We start from the raw sequence: 19,611 nt of genomic DNA, 5'->3' as shown, positions 1-19,611 counted from the left end.
TGCCAAAAGAGGCACAGAACAGATATGGAGCTTATTAAATGACCTACAGAACAGGAGAATAGGGCTGGTACACAGTTAAATCACTTAGCAAAGGATGCCATAACTTACATGCAGATGTAGCTGCATATCAGGTGTGCAGTAGGTATGCAAATGAAGGTCCACAAAAACAGTCATGATTCCTTAATGTCTGACTTGGTTTAGGGGAGGCACATAAGTGTGTAGATACTAGTGTGGATTAATCAAAGCAAACCCAGTGTGGTTATTCCTGATGGCCCAGCAAACATGATGTAATAATCAACAGAACAAGGCTGAATAACATTTCAATAATAATAATTATTACACGGTGGAGACAGTAAATATAAGGACACATCAAATCCCTTGTGCTAAAGAATTCCACTCAAATAAACCCAGTGATGCAGCCACATACACTGACACATTAGTGTTCCCATCAATGGATCTAGTACTGCACAGATTAATTTATTACAGTATTATGAAAATTACATCGGCTCCATAGTCTTGTCAAATGAGAATGAAACACTCATGAATCATTGCTTGCTATGTGTAGAGCAAGAAAAATAGTACGCTGTAACACCATACACATTTACCATAACACTTACTGTAGCAGTCATAACAGTATGAAAGTCATAGACCTATATGTTCTATAGACAGTCTGCACAGCCAGAGCCACATCTTGTCACAGGGGCACAGAAGAGTGTCCATTTCTGCTTATGTTAACTATTAGAGTCTACAATGTACTTGCACAGCAGGGTGCATTTAATTTATAGCAATACTGCAGCAGTTGACACATCTCTCATTGGCTTGATGAGTGACCGACAATTCAGAGACCCGAGACAACACTCCTTATATAAGATGATACTTGTCAGACTGCAATTCTTTAGGAGATGGAAATTAATTGTTAGGTGGCATAAAGGATGCTCCTCTACTGTTCTTTGACAGCTTGTTCAGAAGTAAATTTTCTGTTTTGTACCTCAGGGAGATAAGCTGTATCTTGGGAATTACATGAGAGCAGGAGTACATGTAGTTTATGTATTAGCTGTGTGATACTCATAATCAGAGGTTTGATGAAACCTTTCACCATCTGTTACTGAGATTGAGATTAAGTCAGAGGGAGATAGCGAGAGAGACTGTGTGCATGTTTGTGTGTGCATATGTGTATGTGTATATATATATATATATATATATATAGAGAGAGAGAGAGAGAGATAGCCACCTATGTATAATTATACACATATGTATACATATATGTATATGTATACGTAAATGTATATTTGTGCACGCATATTTATGCTTGCCTGTCAAATATTTTTGAACATGCCTTCCAAAGCTGCATGGGTGATTATTTATACAACTTGAATGATATTTTAAATACATATTTTGTTTGTATAAAAGAAAAGGAAGCATACAGTAGCAAATGCCAAGCTTATGAAACCCTACCACTATTATGCTAACATAAACTTACTGGACAACCCACTTGTAGAACATTGAGCACAATGATTGTGTCATTGATTCAGGAAAAACTTATCTTTGTTAAGTGCCTTTCTGACATAAGAAATGTTTTACTTTAATCATGTGTTAGAGCTTAACAGCAGCACTACAAACAGTATCCAAAGCACTTTCACAGCTTTAAGGAAAAGCTGTTATATATTTTGTTGTCTCTCTCTTTCTCTCTTACACACACACACACACACACACACACACACACACACACACACACACACACACACACACACACACACACACACACACACACACACACACACACACACACACACACACACACACACACACACACACACACGGTAATGTGAAGTGTTTTAACAACTTTTAAAGTCATTTGTTCATTAGATGGACACTGTTTTTGCCTACTGTGTGGTTACATAAGTGTTTTAAGGACTTTTATGCTGCTAAACTTTTTTTTTCTGTAGCTGCAGATACAAGGAGCAGATAAAGCTCCATACACTGCAGAGAATTTTGATTGGTTCTCTCTGTTCATAACCAATTTATTATATGTTTTTGACATGGATGTCGACATTCCCATGTGTCTAACATATAATAAACTTCTTATGATAATAAGCCCAATCATAATCCTTTAGATTATGAATTTCAATTATTGCACATCCCACCATACAATTAAAGTGATCACAGAACAGCAGTATACAAATGCTCACAAGAGGTGCAGTTTTTTATATGTGACTTTGTGCCCTGTTCTCTAAAAGAAAAACAGTGGTTAAAATGTCAGACCCTAACTAGTGTCAGATCACTGTTTTAGTCTTTCAGCAATGTAGTTTAAGCATACTTTATTTTTCTAACAATACATTTAGATCATGAAGAAACTAGTTTTATTACTTGACTGCTTCATTGTGGTTGCCTAATAGATATAAGGTGTCCAAGCAAAACAGCATCTCATTTGCACTTTATTATGAAGTCATCATTTGCTTATAAATTTTATCAGTGGAGAACACAAATCAGCTGTGAATGTTATTTAATTTTCGTAGCTATAAATATATAGTCTAAGTCAGAATTTTTTGGAGTTTCACTGTATCCTTGTATGCAATGCGCAAAATATAAGTTCTCATTCACAAAAAAGAAATGCAATACCCCAAATGTAAATAAGGGACTGTAAATAAACACAATAGGATTTTCTTTCAGACACTGTTTGACCTTTCACAGTGTTGTTGCTATACCAGATGATAAACCATGCATGATATCATAAACCATTCACATGAAAGGTATGAATAACACATACTGTTGCCTCTTCTTATCTCATCTGATCTAAAACAGAGCATCCATGTGTGAGGTTTATATATAAGTATGCCACTGTTTTCTGATTCAGAATATAATAGAAATGTGAGCTGCACTTAAGTTTAAAAAAAAAAAACTGCAGTGAGGAAACTAAAATATGTTTCATTTACTTTGTAATGTGTATTTTCCTTTAGTTGGAATGAAAATGTGCATGTTTGTGATAATTTTCTATGAACATAAAAAAGAAAGAAAATATATAAAGGTATAAGTCTTTGCTGCTGGGAACCACAGCGATTTTGCACAGAATGTGATAATTGTAATTACAGGATCTAGAACTTTCCCAAATACAGGAAGCAAATACATTCTAAAAATGCAGAAAGTTCTTCAAAGAGGTAGCTAAATCAAGAGTTAGTAAACACTCTCATTGGTATGTAAATGTGGGAAGATCTGTTTGGTTACAGCTAACATCTGTAAGAAATGAAGATATAAAACACAAAGCTGAGAGAACAGTTAAGATCAAAACGGGAGAGGAGAAGAACTCTGAAGCATCTGATTTGTGAGTTGGCTCTGGAATTTTGTCTCTGCCTGAAATAGGTTTTGAAAGGTCAGCTAGTATAGCTATGCCTCACTAATTCCATAGCTATGCCTCACTAATTTCTTTAGATAAGCATAGTCAGTAAATGGAATGTCTGGAGGTAGGTGTTCTGTTTTCATGCAGACTGTTCAAAATACTACTTCCTGTTTCTATCTGCACTTTATTATCTTTCTGCATATGTAACTGTTAACTGTACTTTTGTTCACTTTCAAATAATTTGTAGCTGGGTGTCTGGTGATGTATCTCTTAACTAATAATGGTGTATTTGTTGCTAAATGTTGACAAGCTGCTGACATCTGTGTCCCTATTGGGCTGATCATTCTGTTTGTGTTTGTAATCATTGGGCTTATTAAAAAGAGTGGAACAGTAAATGAGGGACCACATCTAATAATCTGACGTGGTGACAACTTACTATCATTAACCAGGTGAAAAGGATGCATTACTGAAAAATATCACCAGCCTTCACTTGAAACTAATGTGTGTGTGTGTGTGTGTGTGTGTGTGTGTGTGTGTGTGTGTGTGTGTGTGTGTGTGTTTGTGTAAATGTAAGAGTTTACTTTCCTTACAGTACAGTTGCTGTGGGTAATTGCCAGTGGAGGCTACTGAAACTCAGAGAGAGACTGGTGAGATAGGGTTGTGGGGAACTAAGCTAAAGACTATACTTTGTGGGTTGTTCAATGTGTTGCCTATCATGGGTGTGGATGGTATAGGACAGGGCATGCTTCCTGTAAGTTCTTGTGGCTAGGCTTGCACTTAGTGAATTATCTAGTGTTTCATATTTGTGTGCATTGTTTATATTTGAATCTGTTTGGAACCAGTGCTGTGACTCAAGAGATCATTTCCCTGGTGGACATTAACATTGGTTATCACTGGCAGTGAGGATTTAGACCCCTAGCCATGTGCCATCATCCTTCTCCCTTTATATTAGTTGGTCATAGTCGGATTCACACCTCCATCCCTTCTGTATGACCACAAAACCCCACTGCATTGTTTTTGATGTTAGTCCATGAAAGAAACTTGCATACTAAATAAGAATTCTTGCAGTTCCAGAATCTAGCAGAGAAACCTAAATAAGTGTAATGCAACATGTTAATATATACATGACCTAAATTAATATTTATCCCAACACTGTTACAGTGGTGTCCTTTTTAAATAAATCAATAAAATATTTGCAGCATTTCATGTGAGAAACAAATAAGTCAGGAAAACACTAAAACATTTTAATTTGTATTTTAAACAGTTATTGGATAAAAACAGCAATGATCACCATTGCCTCTCAAAAGCCATATTATACATCATCAATTACTTACAGTATAATGTATACAAATTATAAACCACAAATTATATAATTAATGTGCCAATTCTATATACATTCACTCAGTCTGTTTTAATGTGTGTTGCAATAAATACAGCATCTGGATTTCACAAAATATATACATGCATCTCTAGCAATGACAAATACAAAACCACAATGCAGATTATTCCCTCTTACATTTAAAGCTGACTCACGGTAAATTGTTGCTGTCTTTTATTTATTTTATCAAAGATCAGCTCTAAAATACCTGTGAAGTTATTGGAAAATATATAATGTGGCACTTCCTTCTTAACCATTAAGTCATTGTTCTTACTAAAGCAAGTACATTTTTCATCTCTAAAATTGTTTGCAGAAGTAGAAAACTGGCAGAAATGTTGGCAAGAAGGAACCTATTACATGAAATAAGTAAATATGCTAAATAGGAAAATTTATTTTTTTGGACATAAAGATTCCAGTATACTGGTTTCTGGGTGAGTCAATGGACTACATTTCAACATTTCAGATATAGTGGTAGTGGGGCATCAATCAATTTATTAGATTCCAGCTGCACTAGTGGTGGGGTGACAGTAAATTGCATTTCAGGTACACTGTTAGTGGAGTGATTGTGAATAACAATCCAGGTACACCAATAGTGGGGTGACTGTCAAGGAGTTACAGTTTCAAGTTCACTGGCTCTGGTAATAATCAGTGAATTACATTTGAATGATACCCATAATCTGGCAACATTCAAGTTGATTATATTTACAAGATGAGTGCGGGGAGGGGGGGGTGAGGTGGTCTATTCCCTCCCCTGTGCAAAATGACAAATGAGGTTTGGTAACAAACCAGTTTGTCCAGGGACATCTTCAGAAGGGGGTTAGATAAGTATATTAGTGGGAGTTAAGAGAGTAGGGGGAATGAAAGGGTTAAATGAGAATGAAGGATGACTGGGAGAAAATGAGGTAAGGGTGGGAATGGGCTTAAGGGGTTTAGGCAAGTTTAACTGGGTAAGGAATCACATTTTGGCATGAACTTGCTGAGGCAAGTTCATGTCCGAGACAACCTCAGGTATTATAGGAAAACAGGTAGGCCTCGGGTTAAGGGTGGATGGTGGGATGGTTGGTGGCAGGTTTGTACATTTTTTTATATCCCCCCTTCTTATTGCTGATGTGTTGTGGTTGGAAGTGGGAAAAGAGTAGCTGGGATGGTGGTAGTAGTGGGGTGCATTGAGTTATTTTGTGTTCTCCTGTCCTGAAGTGCTTTAGGATTTTGGGGGTCAGGGGGGCTTTGCTGTGTCATCCCAGTTTGTGGATGTTCTTTTGTCCCCAGGGCTGTGTGTTGTTGATTTGGTGTGGTGCGACAAGCTTCTGGATCAGTATGTAAAAAAAAAAAAAATTATATATATAATATATATATATATGTATATATATATATATATATATATATGTGGCCTCGTATGGTTGCTTTGTGCTGCCAAGGTTGCTTGGTGTTGTGGCCTGTTGTTAGGGACGTGGGTGGAGCATTTTTTTTTTTGATTTGTGTGGCTTGGTTTCATGCCGTTCGGCAGTTGTCAAGGCATGCATAGCTTTGAATCTCCCAGTTTCTGGAACGTATTGTTTTATGCGGCTGTTTGGCTCTGTTCCCTTCAGCTGGGGCTGCGAGAGGCTTTTCACGGGCTTTGAGGAAGGTACAGCACCAGTTATCACTGCACATGTTTGGTGCTACTTAACAGTACAGCTTCTCAAAGTCCACATTACAAGCTCCTCTCCCATTCTATCTGGTTACACGTATCTTTGTCAAAAGAATGTATTTGTTTCCCGGGACATGTATAGTTTAGCTGTGTGTGAGTTTTGTAGGGTAGAGGTTGTCCCTGCTCATGTGCGGTAGCATCCGCATGGTGAAAAGGGGACCAGGCATACTTCTCAACTGTCCAGCTTGTCCTCATTGCCTCATAAGGTTAGTCTATTCCTCACAAAGTTTGTGGTTTTCTGGAGTATCACTAAGGGTTGAACTTTATAGGTTCATAGATTAGTACTAGGCTAACTGCTGCTGTGGGCCATTTTAAGCCTAGCCAATTACCCAATGTGAGAATCAAACCCTGCACCTTGTGTTTTCAATGTAAACACCTTAATCATTATGCCATCCTCCCACACAAAAAATAAACAGCCTTGCAGGTCTTGAACCCAGGACCCTATACACTATAGTCACAGTAGTTAACCACCAAACCATCACAGCAGCAGCTTTAGGCTTGACCTCCTACAGAAAATGGATGCTAACTATTCTAGTAACTTGTAAGTTTGTAAGAGCAATATTTAAAATCCATCCTGGTTTTTGGGGAGTTGTCCTTCCAGTATTTAGGCTTTGCCCAGATTTCTAGTGCTATGAAGTTGAGATATATGGGATCAGGCCGGTTCAGTATTACATAGGGCATCCTGCTTGACTCACTTAGCACATATAACTGCAGTTTTAGTTTCACGGTTGGGCCGGGTGGCCTGGTTATGTTTTTTTTTTTTGCCCTCACTGTCAGATGGGTATTGTCTGTAAATACAGTTTTGGGGGGGGGGGGGTTAAAAACAAAGGGAAAAAAAGAAGGGGAAATAAAAGGAACAATACAAGGCAGATCTTTGTTGTAGTGGTAGGGCTGTTTGTGCTGCAAGTGCTGTTGCTCATGAGGCTTTTATCATGCTGATCAGCTACAGAGATTTGCGCAGTGCTCTGATTTATAATTTTAATTCATGTTTATGGTCATTTGCTACTTTTGGTCTGTTCTCTGTGGAGTATAATTTTTGCAGATTTTGTGCCCTTGTAAGGATCCACGCTGATGGGTGGGTTGTTTTTGGTTGAATTTCCAGTATGACTTTCCAGTTGGGGTGCAATGTTCAGATTGGCTGTAATGCTGGTTGTTTTTTTTTTCCCTTTCTCTTATGTTCCTCACTATTTAAGATCTATTGATCTGTTGTCCAATAGCGTGAGTTTGGGGATCAAGCTCTCAGGATGGCATCTGCATTGGTGGCAATGGTTTTGTATGCAGGTTTTGCCAGTCAAGGAGGTGGAGAGATCCATGAATGTCTTTTCTTGGGCTTTAAGCTCCTGGGGTGATGCTGTAGTCTGGGCATGTGTGCCAGGGCCTGGAGTCATTGCTGAGGGAGATGAGGTGGAACTGGTAAGCTCTACTCACTGGTGATGTCGCCTTTGGTGCATGAGCTACAGAGTGGGTGGGCTATAATTGTGATCAGCGGTGTGTGAGGAGTGTTTAATGGGGTGTTAGGGTCATCATTGGCTTGACAGAGTTATTGAAACTGGTTAGAGATGAGGATTAGGTAGTGCGAGTGGGCCTGGCTGAGCTACTGCACTGAATGAGTCAGCATTTTCTTGTTTAATTCATGGGCTAGGAAGCAGTGGAGGCACGGTGTATGGGTATGGGGGGGAGGGTGTGAGAGTGGGTAAATGTATCTCCCGAGAGTCTCTTCCCACTTTGAATCTTATTTACTTCGCATTTATTACCAGCCTGGCGCACGGCTCTGATGTACCTCTAACGGATCACTGGTGATGGGTGGTTGGCAGTTGGATGTTTTGGGCAGTTTGTGGCTGGAGAATAGCCATGATTAATGTGTTGCTGCTGTGCAGGCGCAGTTGAGGCTGGTTGTTGCCGTGAATACCTTTTGCAGTTTGTGAACTTGTTTGGCAGGATGATGGTGTTTTGTGGTGGGTATATGGCCAAAAAAAACCCCAACTCTTTGTAGTTTTACAGCAACTAGTCAACATGTTAGATAAACATTTGATTTGATTCAGCACACAGTGATAAATTACCAAACGTATCTATTTGTTTTCCCTTAAGTCAAATTCCATTTTAATCATATGTAGTTTTGGCGTGAGTGCTGCTTTTTGGGGGTGATAGATTTGTACTGTAATGTTTTAGCTCTGGGATTGCTACTCCTGAGAGAAGAAGAAAATGTACAATAAACTTCATTATAACTTAGCATAGACATTAAAAGGAGTGTTATACTGATATGATGTTTGTCACATAGACACAAGGTGTAGGGTTTGAGAATCTTCTACTTGTCAATTCTTGTAAAGGCAGGGTGTTAATTTGTTTTCTTTTGGAGATTGCGGAGGACAGTATGAAGTGGAGTGGGCATTGGTTGGTGATCTGAAGGAAGGAAATTCGAAAGGTGATGGAGGCTGTTTTAGTGGAGGTCCCATTCGCTTGGGTGGTGCACAGTGAGGTCATAGATGGAGAGTGCTGAATGAGCAATGGTCAGTGCCCTGCTGGAAATGGATTTGAAAGGTAATGGATTCTGTTTGTGTGGATGTTTTGTGATTTCTGGAGGGGTGCACTATGGTAACAAGTAATTTAATTTGGTGGTCATTAAGGGACATCAGAGTTGTAGCAGTTTGAGGTAGTGTAGGGGCAGGTAGAGGGCAGGTATGTTTTTAGGGCAAGGTAATGCAGGTTTGGGAGTTGTTTAAGGGAAGTTGGGGGTTTTCCAGAGGTGGGGTAGAGGCGCAACAATCACAGGATCATAGGAAGCTATAAGTTCACTAGTCTAAGATCCTTGCAAGCTTGCTAAGTTCAAGTCTTACTTGCATATGCTGCTCCTATTGTTATTTAATAAGGACATGGGTGGACCCAATGGGGTTAATTTACTGTTACATATCCAGTTGTTTGTAGGGGACTAAGGAGGTGTTTTTGTTATGAAGTGGGAGTTTGTTCCAAACATATTTTATGGGAGACAAATCTGTCCCTCAAGCAGGTTTTATTAATGACACACAGCAGGTTAAGGTTTAGAGCAAGTAACTGTGTGCCATTTGACTTTGCTTTGGGCTGGTAGGAGGTGCTCCATATAGGTATGATTTACAAGTAGATAGGATTTGATGGAGCATTGTGGGTATGTGGGTTTTTGGGGGACATGTGTGGACCTAGCTATTTTGTTTGTTAATCATAAGTTAGAAGGATTATTCAAGGCATGGTTTGGGATTCTTTGCAGATGTAACACGTTTACTTCTTTAACCGATACAAACATAACATAAGGGAAGAAAGGTTCGAGGGGAAGCTGGGGTCAAGCAATGGATTAAGGATGTTCTACAGCTTCTTGGGTTACTGAAGTTGCATGTTGGCCAGTTTAATTGGGTTGTTTATGTAGGGGTTAATAAGTTGCTGTATTTTACCACTGTGTAGCCTTCAGGGCAATTCACTGGGGTGGCCTTGTGCCAAATGGATAGAGTTGGGCTGGAAATGGGGATTTGCATTTGTTTACAAATATTATGGGAGGTCTTGAGGGCATAATTTGGCGAGACTGGTTGCGGTCTGTTGGACAACAAGACTGAGGGACAATTGAGGATGGTGAATATCTGGAGTTTCAATTTAATATTGAGTAGGTCTACCAGGTGTTGGATTAGGGTTTACTTCAATTGTTTAAGACAACAGCAGTACGGAATGTGTCATCCATGTTTGCTGAGGTGCATCAGGTTTCATTAAGGTTAAAGGCTTGCTGCAGGAGTTTGGGGCACCTTTTTATAAGTAAAGCATATGGTAGGGTGAGGCTAGACAGCTCTCAGTGGGAAGGAGTTTGGTGGGAAAGATTTAGTTATTTGTCAGGCGTGGGAGCAAAGTACAGTGGTTCAGTTGGTCAAGGAGGGTGTAGCTGTGAGTAATTCAGTTGAATGGATGACAAGGCTAAGTGAATTTTGGTTAATGGTCCATTGGTTTAAAGGGTCAGGGTAGGTTGAGAGTGGGAAGATTGACAAACCTGGCTATTGTCAAGATGGGTTTTTGTTGGGGGGATTGGTGTTGGGAAATGGACGTTTATGGGGTTATAGTTTATGTGGCATTTATGCTATGGCTGTATTTTAATCATTCAGAAAATGGTTTGTTGGTCAGCAAATGCTAGGATGGTCATCGCTTTTTTTTTTTCTGGATAGTTGGAGTGATGGCAGGATTGCTTTTAAATAGATTTGAAAGAAAATCTTGTTTGGGTCATTATTAGTTAGGGCTGCAGTTAGGATGCTGGGAGGCAATTGCCTATGCATGGTTTCAAGTGACATTGTGTTTAATGTTTTGGTGTTACCCAGGGCAGGTAATGTCTTGGGGCTCATTACGATGTTAATATTAGTAGTGGGAGGAGTGAGAATTTAGTTAATATACAGGAGTTATGTAAAATTATTATTTTAGTATTGGAGAGGGATAATTGGATTTGTAAATTGGTGGCTTTTGGTACTTGTGTGATGGGTTTTTGGTGTTGATGATGGGCAGCTAGTTTGGTTTAGAGAGGATGGTGTACATAGAATGATGTTTGGCTTAACCCCCTTTTTTTACGGGTGGTTAGGTTGTTGAAAAATTTGGTGGGAGGGAGGGGGAACAGCCTGGTCAGGCTGGTGGGTGGTGAAGAGGGACAGGCTTGCCCTCTTCTGTTCCCCATTTGGTGTTGGATGTTCATTTCAGTGAGTTGGGAAAGTGAACAGTTGGAGGTGGCTTGATAAATAAATAAGCAAGCGGAGATAAGGATGCTGCTTATTGGTTTGGATGCTTAATTCAGTAAGTGGTATATGAAGTGTGTGATGGGACACTGCTTCATAAGTAAAATAAACAAGCAGAGGTAAGGACACTGCTTATTTGGTTGGATGTGCAATTCAATAAATGGTATATGAAGCGAGTGGTGGGACACTGCTTCATAAGTAAAGTAAGTGAGTGGAGGTATGGACGCTGCTTACTGAGTCAGGATGAGTGAGTTCATGCTGTCCTGATTAATATTACAAGGATGTTTATGCTGTGATTAAAATCAGCTATACTATGCTTCAGTTCTAGGTAATAAATATTGGTTATCAAAGCTATATTATGAAATTTTAATAAAGGTCGTCAAACGTCATTTGGTGTGATGTGTTTATTGAAGGGGACCAGGACAAATAAGGTTTGATAACAAACCAGTTTGCCCAGGGACATCTTCAGAAGGGGTTAGATAAGTATATTAGTGGGAGTTAAGAGGGTAGGGGGGATGAAAGGGTTAAATGGGGATGAGGGATGACTGGGAGGAAATGAGGTAAGGGTGGGCATGGGCTTAAGAGGTTTAGGCAAGTGTAACTGGGCAAGGAATCACATTTTGGCGTGAACTTGCTACCCTCCCTCCCTCCCCTTTTTTGGTGGAATAATGAGGGTTGTGGTTATTTTCAGTCCAGGTAGGGTGGAGAAGAGGGACAGGCTTGCCCTCTTCTGTTCCCCCTCTGGTGTTGGATGTTCATTTCAATGAGATGGGAAAGTGAACAGTTTGAGGCTGCTTGAGAAATAAATAAGCAAGCGGAGGTAAGGACGCTGCATATTGGTTTGGATCTTTAATTCAGTAAGTGGTAAATTAAGTGAGTGATGGGCTGCTGCTTCATAAGTAAAATAAGCAAGCAAAGGTGAGGACACTGCCTATTTGGTTGGATGTGTAACTCAATAAATGGTATATGAAGTGAGTGGTGGGACGCTGCTTCATAAGTAAAGTAAGTGAGTGGAGGTATGGACGCTGCTTACTGGGTCAGGCTGAGTGAGGTCACGCTGTCCTGATTAACATTATATGGATGTTTATGCTGTGATTAAAATTAGCTGTACTATGTTTCAGTTTTAGGTAATAAATATTGGTTATCAAAGCTATGTTATGGAATTTTAATAAAGGTCGTCAAACATCATTTGGTGTGATGTGTTTATTGAAAGGGACCAGGACAACAGTATTTTTGCACTGGATGGATTTGCTCAGCAAAGTGCTATTTAAACAAAGTACACATCATGAAATGGCAGTCACTGACCTTCCTCCAGACCTACTGACCCACAGCCGTTGTACATCAGATTATAGAAGACAAATTGTTAAACAGTCAGACTGTTTTTTCATCTACAGATACTAGATAAGTCTGACTTTGTTAGTATCTATTGATGGACTGCAAAATGCATTTCAGGTAAAACCCAGTTATGCACCAGATAAAAACTGTGCGAGGAACATTTAGTCAGGAAAAGCAAATGAAATGATAGTTTAATGAGTGCTTAAACTAAAGACTTACCTGAATATTATAGATGTCACAATATTTTGATATATAGAAAGATATACTTGGTAATGCACATATTTCATCTGGGTTGGGTAAAATAATTTGCCAAGTGAGAGCAAAACAATTAAAATGGTTGAACTCTAAATTATAATTTGAAAACAGTTTCAGTAAAATTATTAAAAAATCTATTTTGGTCATGCAGTATTGAAAAAAAAGAGGAATAAATGTTGCGAATAGCCATATAAATAATGAGGACAAGAAATCTATGACACTATATTACAGTAACAGTAAACAGTCCCTGATGTTTGTGTCTGTAGACTAAAGAGAATTTTGTGAATGTTAGAGTAAATTGCTATTGTTGCATGAATGTCTTATTCATTTTGGTAACCTTTTTAATATACATGAGAGTATGGAAATATGTTATTTATCTAATATTACTGACAAATGAATGTCAAATAATCTATCGGTAAGGTACTCAAAGAGTAAACTGAGGACCGCAACAACTAAAAAAAATCAGACCATACTACAACTTGTGACAGTTCTGGCTGTTTAGTAAAGTAAGCCTTATAGCTCTCTTCATTTTAGAAGTTTTATTTTTTTTTATTTAAACATGTTGTTCACAATTACTCAAAATATAACAGTTTTCCAGCATGCGAACAAAAATCACAATATTTAGTGATGCACAAAAGGATTAGCTTTTCCAATGAATCTCTAAATTTATCTGTAGAATTGCAGTATGTAAAGTTTTTCAATGTACCAGACGTATTTAAAAAATACATTTGCTACAAAATGACCTATGATTCACGGTAGCAGCGGTACAGCATTTTTATTACATTTTCTGATTTCACTAAATTAAAAATACAGGCTGAAGGAAAACATCAAACTAAACAGATGGTGACTAAATAGTCATAATACTCTTGTGCTCAGAAAAGTTTCAGAGTTTAAAATAATTACAATTTTCAACTAATTACAGCTGATTGTTCTGAGTATCATAACACTGTGCATTTGCAAAAATGTATGCACTTTTCATGAAATCTATAACTGGAGCTGTGATACTGTGCTTGTTAGGGAGCTACTTACTGATTCTTTGGTTCTGTTGGGAGAGTCTGGTGCTTATGTGAGGGAAACGAGTGGCATAACTGGGAGAAAAGAACTGCATGGACTGATCCTTGAGTGTTGAATTGTTATTCTGTATATATGTCAATCATGGCTTGCCAAAAAGGAACAGAACACAAAGAAGCTCATAAATGTTTTTGGTAGCAGCACATATTTGACCAATAGTTGATGATAAGTTCTGAAGTCATATCAAACCTGAGAGTATATACAGGCAAAAAGAGGTGTTGAGCTGTCCAGAAGCTTAGGCAAGGTGGGGTAAAGAGGGCAGCTGCTCTGGATGCAAGGTGTTAGGGGTCACAACTGTGAATGCCAAGAATGCTTTTATTTATTTACTTAGCACCTCACATCAGCACAACATGAGGATGTGACAGAAGTGATATGGTCCTCTGAGGAGTGCCAGTCAAACAAAGGACCTTTTTATTTTCTTGTGCCACATAGTGGGAGCAGCAACAGATGCTGGTTGAGCCAGATACACATCTGGTGCTGTCAACTGAGCACCATCTGGTAGTGGATTGGGCTAAATGCCTGGAAAGGTCCACTACAGGTCCTCAAAACATATGGCTTCACATCAGATTAATATGGCTACAAGATCTGCATGGACTCAAATTCATTGTATTATGAGCGCACACGACACATGAAAATACATTTTTGCAGAAGTGGAATCTCCTGTTATACCCCCATACGAATGACTTTGTCTCCCAAATCCCCTTACTTTATTATTCTCAGAGCAAAGTCACTGCACCTTTGACATAGGCTGATTCACTAACTGTCAATGTGATACCTGTTTTGCTCTTTTTCCAAGGGGTGCTGACCTCAGGCCACCCACAAATTGTTACCATGTGAGTACTAAAATATTTCTTCACTGCAAAATAAGCAACATTAGTCTCTCAAGCTAATTTATATATATATATATATATATATATATATATATATATATATATATATGGGATCCGTATGGATCCCCGAACGGCAACATCATCGAAACAGATTCGGCCGGGCATACTTGTGCAAAAGTGCTTTTCACTGAAGAAGCACTTTCGCGTAAGTATGCCTGTTGCTGAGATCGCACTACAGTGGGGATAAGGGAAAATTCCATTTTCCCCACTGTAGTGCGACCTTGGAGTGAGAATATTAAAGTAGGGAGGGTGTGGGGGTGCAGTGGGGCTTGCCCCCATGCAAAAATGTAAATGTATTGTATGTTTTTTAACACACTTTAACGAAAGCACTTTTTCGGTGAAAGCGCTTTCGTTAAAGTGTGTTCAGTGATTGTGGATTCGGACTATTGAACTTTCCTTCAATAGTCCTAGATCCATATATATATATATATATATATATATATATATATATATATATATATATATATATATGTGTGTGTGTGTGTGTGTGTGTGTCTGTATATGTATATAAAAGATTATGGTTTTCATGTTTTGTAGAAAGACAAAGCAACATATATGACCAAATATCTAATAACACCAGTTGGTGTTCTAGAAAACATCATTATGTATTGACTGAAATTCATTGTCTTTTTCATGAAATTTTACCTTCAGAGGAATATACCTTCTCTTGGGATTTAATAAATGGTGACTAATTCTAAGTTAAGCTACAATATCTTACAACATTTGCAGTCAATACACACAGATCTGAGGAAGTGAGAAAATCACATCCACAGTCTGAAATCGCTAAAATGTCATGCTGACTGCGAGAGTGCTGTATAGAGTAAAGATGATTGTTTCTTATTGCCACCTGGAGAAGTAGATGACTTTACAAAAGGACTCTGGCCAGTGCCCTTTTTCTGAATTGTCCAGTGGCTTTAACTGTTAATTAAGTAGTATGGCACAGCCTAATTCTATGATGCTTAGTGGCTTTTGTGATCAACACCCTGAGATCAAGAGAGTTAAGGACAGATGGGAATGTTGGAAAGTTGCATCCTGACTGACAGTGTGCTGTTCTTCAGTAGCAAGAAGGCGCCTACAGGGTCATCCCAAGAACACTGTACCTTAAATTTGTGATATGTCTAATCCGTAGGTTCAAGTCTGGGAATTGCAGTCAAGCTACTCTTTCTGTTACAGGCAAATATAAAAATTGTTTTAGTTGCATATAATTACTTATTATTTCTTGGCATAGCAAAAAGAACGCCACAGCCTTCTACAGAAAAGAACTGCATACAGAGCTGTCAGTGCATGTATATTCCACAGTAGTTCTCTTTATGGGTGCCATGTGTAAACGTGCCTTGAAAGCTTTTCCATTTTGTGCAGAAACACACTGAATGTGGCCTGTAAAGTGTAATTACAGTATATAAAACATTAAAATAAGTAAAAAATATTAATGCAACAAATTTTACACAGTACATTCTTAGTCATCTTTTAAATAATGGTAACTTATGGGATAAAATGTACACAAAAGTGAAAAACATGGTTCACATTTAAAAATATTCTCATTAGATAAGTTAAAATCACTGCATTTTTAACATTTTTAGAAACACTGGACTCTGCAGGCCAGTAATGATTAATATTAACCATCTACACATAGTAACTGTCCTGCAAATGCAGTCATCTGTATTTATTTAGGTCATGAGGCCTTTTGCATTAGAAAACAATGATCATGCATACATGTATTTTAATGCATAATCTAACAGACGTTTCATAACATATCCTCACTTTTAAAACAAGTTTTTTTTAAGAAAAGGTGTGATGACTTAAAGTTGCACTTTCTTTTGCTTTGTCTTTGACATTCAGACTGCATTTCAAATGACATTTTTGTGATATATTCACACAGACATGTAATACCATCTCTTTTTGTTGCTGTCATCAGAACTGGCTTAGTACAGTATGTGTAAATGAAATTCTAGTTTATTGATAATGTTTGTCCAGATTCAGTCTGAATTCTGCTTGTCAGGCACAGTATAGATGTATGGCTTCTCCAAGTGACCCTAAGAACAGAAACAAAAGAAAATAAATCACATTGTGGTAAAATCTGACAGCTCTTTGCTGAAGTCTGCATTGCTGCTGAACGGGGATATTATTAGCATTGAATGGGGCTATTAACTTGGCTCTTCATTTATAAAGTTTTGGCAAAATCTGCATTTATCTGCTTTCCAGGGCTTACTTGCTGTAGCTACAAGCTCCGTCCACATGTTAAGCCTTCAGAGTTCATAGTGATGCTTATGTTGACAGAACCGGTATGCAGATGGCAATGGAGTAGAATGAACCGATGAGAGGTACACAGAGAGAAAGACGGGTATTAACTTCATGGTAAACACTCTTATATTCTACTCCCATTACTTTTCTGAATTGATGGTACCATTTGTGAGGAGACAAGTTCATGGATATTTTCTTCAGTGCCGCATAAGACATGTGATTGTCTGACAACTGATCACAGACATGCTGAGGGTAGTTATTTTTGTTATGAATAACTCTATTTCAAGAGTCTTACTGAGAGATAGCTCCAGGGAAACTATCCTGCTGGGACACATGGAACCCACTGAAAGGAACCTACTGTAGCATATGGTGTATTCAGAACTAAGACTAGCTTGAGTGTATTGCTGTCTTGAGAGACGTTTGAACTTAAAAAAAATTAATTATACTAGGTCACTTTAATTTTTCTAACATAAATTGAAAAAACAGTACCCTATTCACAGTTTGAAGAGGAATTTTGTGACTTTTTTTAAAGAATTGTGTGCAGTAAATTGTCTTTCCTACTAGACCAATTCCTCTCACTTGTTAATAACTAATATTCTTCAGAACCTTTTCAGCATTGTCCGTCTCAGTCCTTTGGGGATTCTGATTACTCAGCCTACTCTTTTTCAGTACTATTTGATTAAGCTGACCATTTCTATCTAAAGGGGCTTATGGCAGAACTGCGATATTTAATCCACACTTAATAACAAATGTACACTCACCTGGACAGGAGTTAGAGCAAAAATGAAATGAGCAAGACATGGAAAACGTTAGTCTGTAACTGTCATCAACAAGTAGACAATTGTAAGAAGGTTGTTAGGATCAAAAACAATCAAATCAATCTTCCTTGTTGGAAGGACATTCCCTTAAAAATGCTGAATTTTTAAAGGAGGAAATACAATATGCCAGCTACAAAAAGGGTCAATCAAATCAAATCAATCAAATATGTCTACACACAATGTAGGTCATGATTTAACGCTCAACTTTCTATGTACCTACTCCCTGGATTATATAAGAATAAGGGAGATTTTAAACAAAAATTGGTCTATTATCACAGAGGACAATGGTTTAAATAAAGTCTTGGGAAATAGGCCTAGTATAACATATAGAAGAGGCCAAAACCTAAAATCGTTGCTAGAGAGGAGAACCAAACACAATAAGATCTCCGGAATGTACAAATGTGGATCATGTCAACAATGTAAATATATAAAAATAGGTAACAAAGTGTCCATAAGGGAAACAACTTATTACATTAATGGTAGATTCAATTGTGAAACAAGAGGGGTGGTATATGCAGCCTGTTGTGAATTTTCTTCATCATATTATATAGGTAAAACGGAAAGAAAAATAAAGCAGAGAATTTATGAACATCAATATTGCATCAATAAAAGGGATACAACAAATGCCCTAGCTAAACATATTGTGGACTATCCAAATCATAGATTTCAATTTTTAATACTCCAACAACAGCAATGTGATATAAGAGGGGGTCCGTGGCAATTAAAGCTTGAAGTAAACGAAATAATGTGGCAGATTAGGACAACAGCCAATGTTCCACCATGGCTGAATGAATATGTGTCAATTAAAAGTATATTGAAATTAATAGCGTTACATCGGTAAAAGCAGGGTTTTTAAACCTGGGTCAGTTTTAAAAGTTTATAGTCATATTCAATATAGTAGTATGGGTTATAATAACCGATTGCGAAATTAAAATATTGCATATGGGTTAATGAACTTTTTGTACTCACTTTTTGTGAAAACAGCGAGCTTAGGTATAAAGTAGTTTCCATATGATAATAGATAGTTTAAACAAGGTTTTTAAAGGTTAGGGACTATAAGTACAAATTGAAATTTAATATACAGGGTAAGGCATATACGGTGTTTATAGTTGATTTTTAACATAACCGAGTCATTTCTTAGACTGGATGCAATTTAATGTGCCTTGACAGTATAGGTTTTATATAATGGTTAATATATATATATAAATATAGAATAGCCTGATACAAATAAGTGATAAGGCATGTTTAGAGGAAGTAAAATAATAGTATTAGTATTAGCATAAACTAGTAGTGTTTAAGATTGACATCCTAATTCATATTTAAGTAAGTTGTTCTGTTTTAGAATAAGTTTGATCAATTAATTGCACCATATGGGTTTTATGATATGTAATTTTTTTATTCATTTTTAGGTCTGAAAGATTTTCTGTAAATTTTGCATTGAAGTAGTATATGTATGTATTTTGTTAAGGGTTTGTTTAAAGGTTAGTGCTCCCTTAATAAAAGTAATTATATAATTGACTAGGGAGCACTTTAGTATAAAGGCGTTGTGTTGGTAATGTGTTTCTGTCTGAAGAAGGGGAGGCATTGACCTCGCCGAAAGCGCTTATTAAATCCGTGTTTTCTATACATCCTGCTTGAATTAATTTCAGTTTTATCTCTTGCTTTTTGGTTTTTAAACAGTTTCTATTTTTGGTTTGCGTATGTGTCTTTAGTTCAATGGCAAGCGATGCTGGAAGCAATTTGCAGGTGTTATTCACACAGCAGGATGCAAATGGCTTAAACACAACAATAGTTCCCTTGGAGGTGAACGCCATAGGGAACTTAACAGCTTTTGTGCAATTACTACTTGGTCGGGTGGATAACCTGACCCAA

The sequence above is a fragment of the Protopterus annectens genome, chromosome 17.part0 (genome assembly GCF_019279795.1).
Source record: "Protopterus annectens isolate FY-2018-M chromosome 17.part0, PAN1.0, whole genome shotgun sequence".
Classification (NCBI taxonomy): Eukaryota; Metazoa; Chordata; order Ceratodontiformes; family Protopteridae; genus Protopterus; species Protopterus annectens.
Note: the sequence above shows the minus strand (reverse complement) of the source record.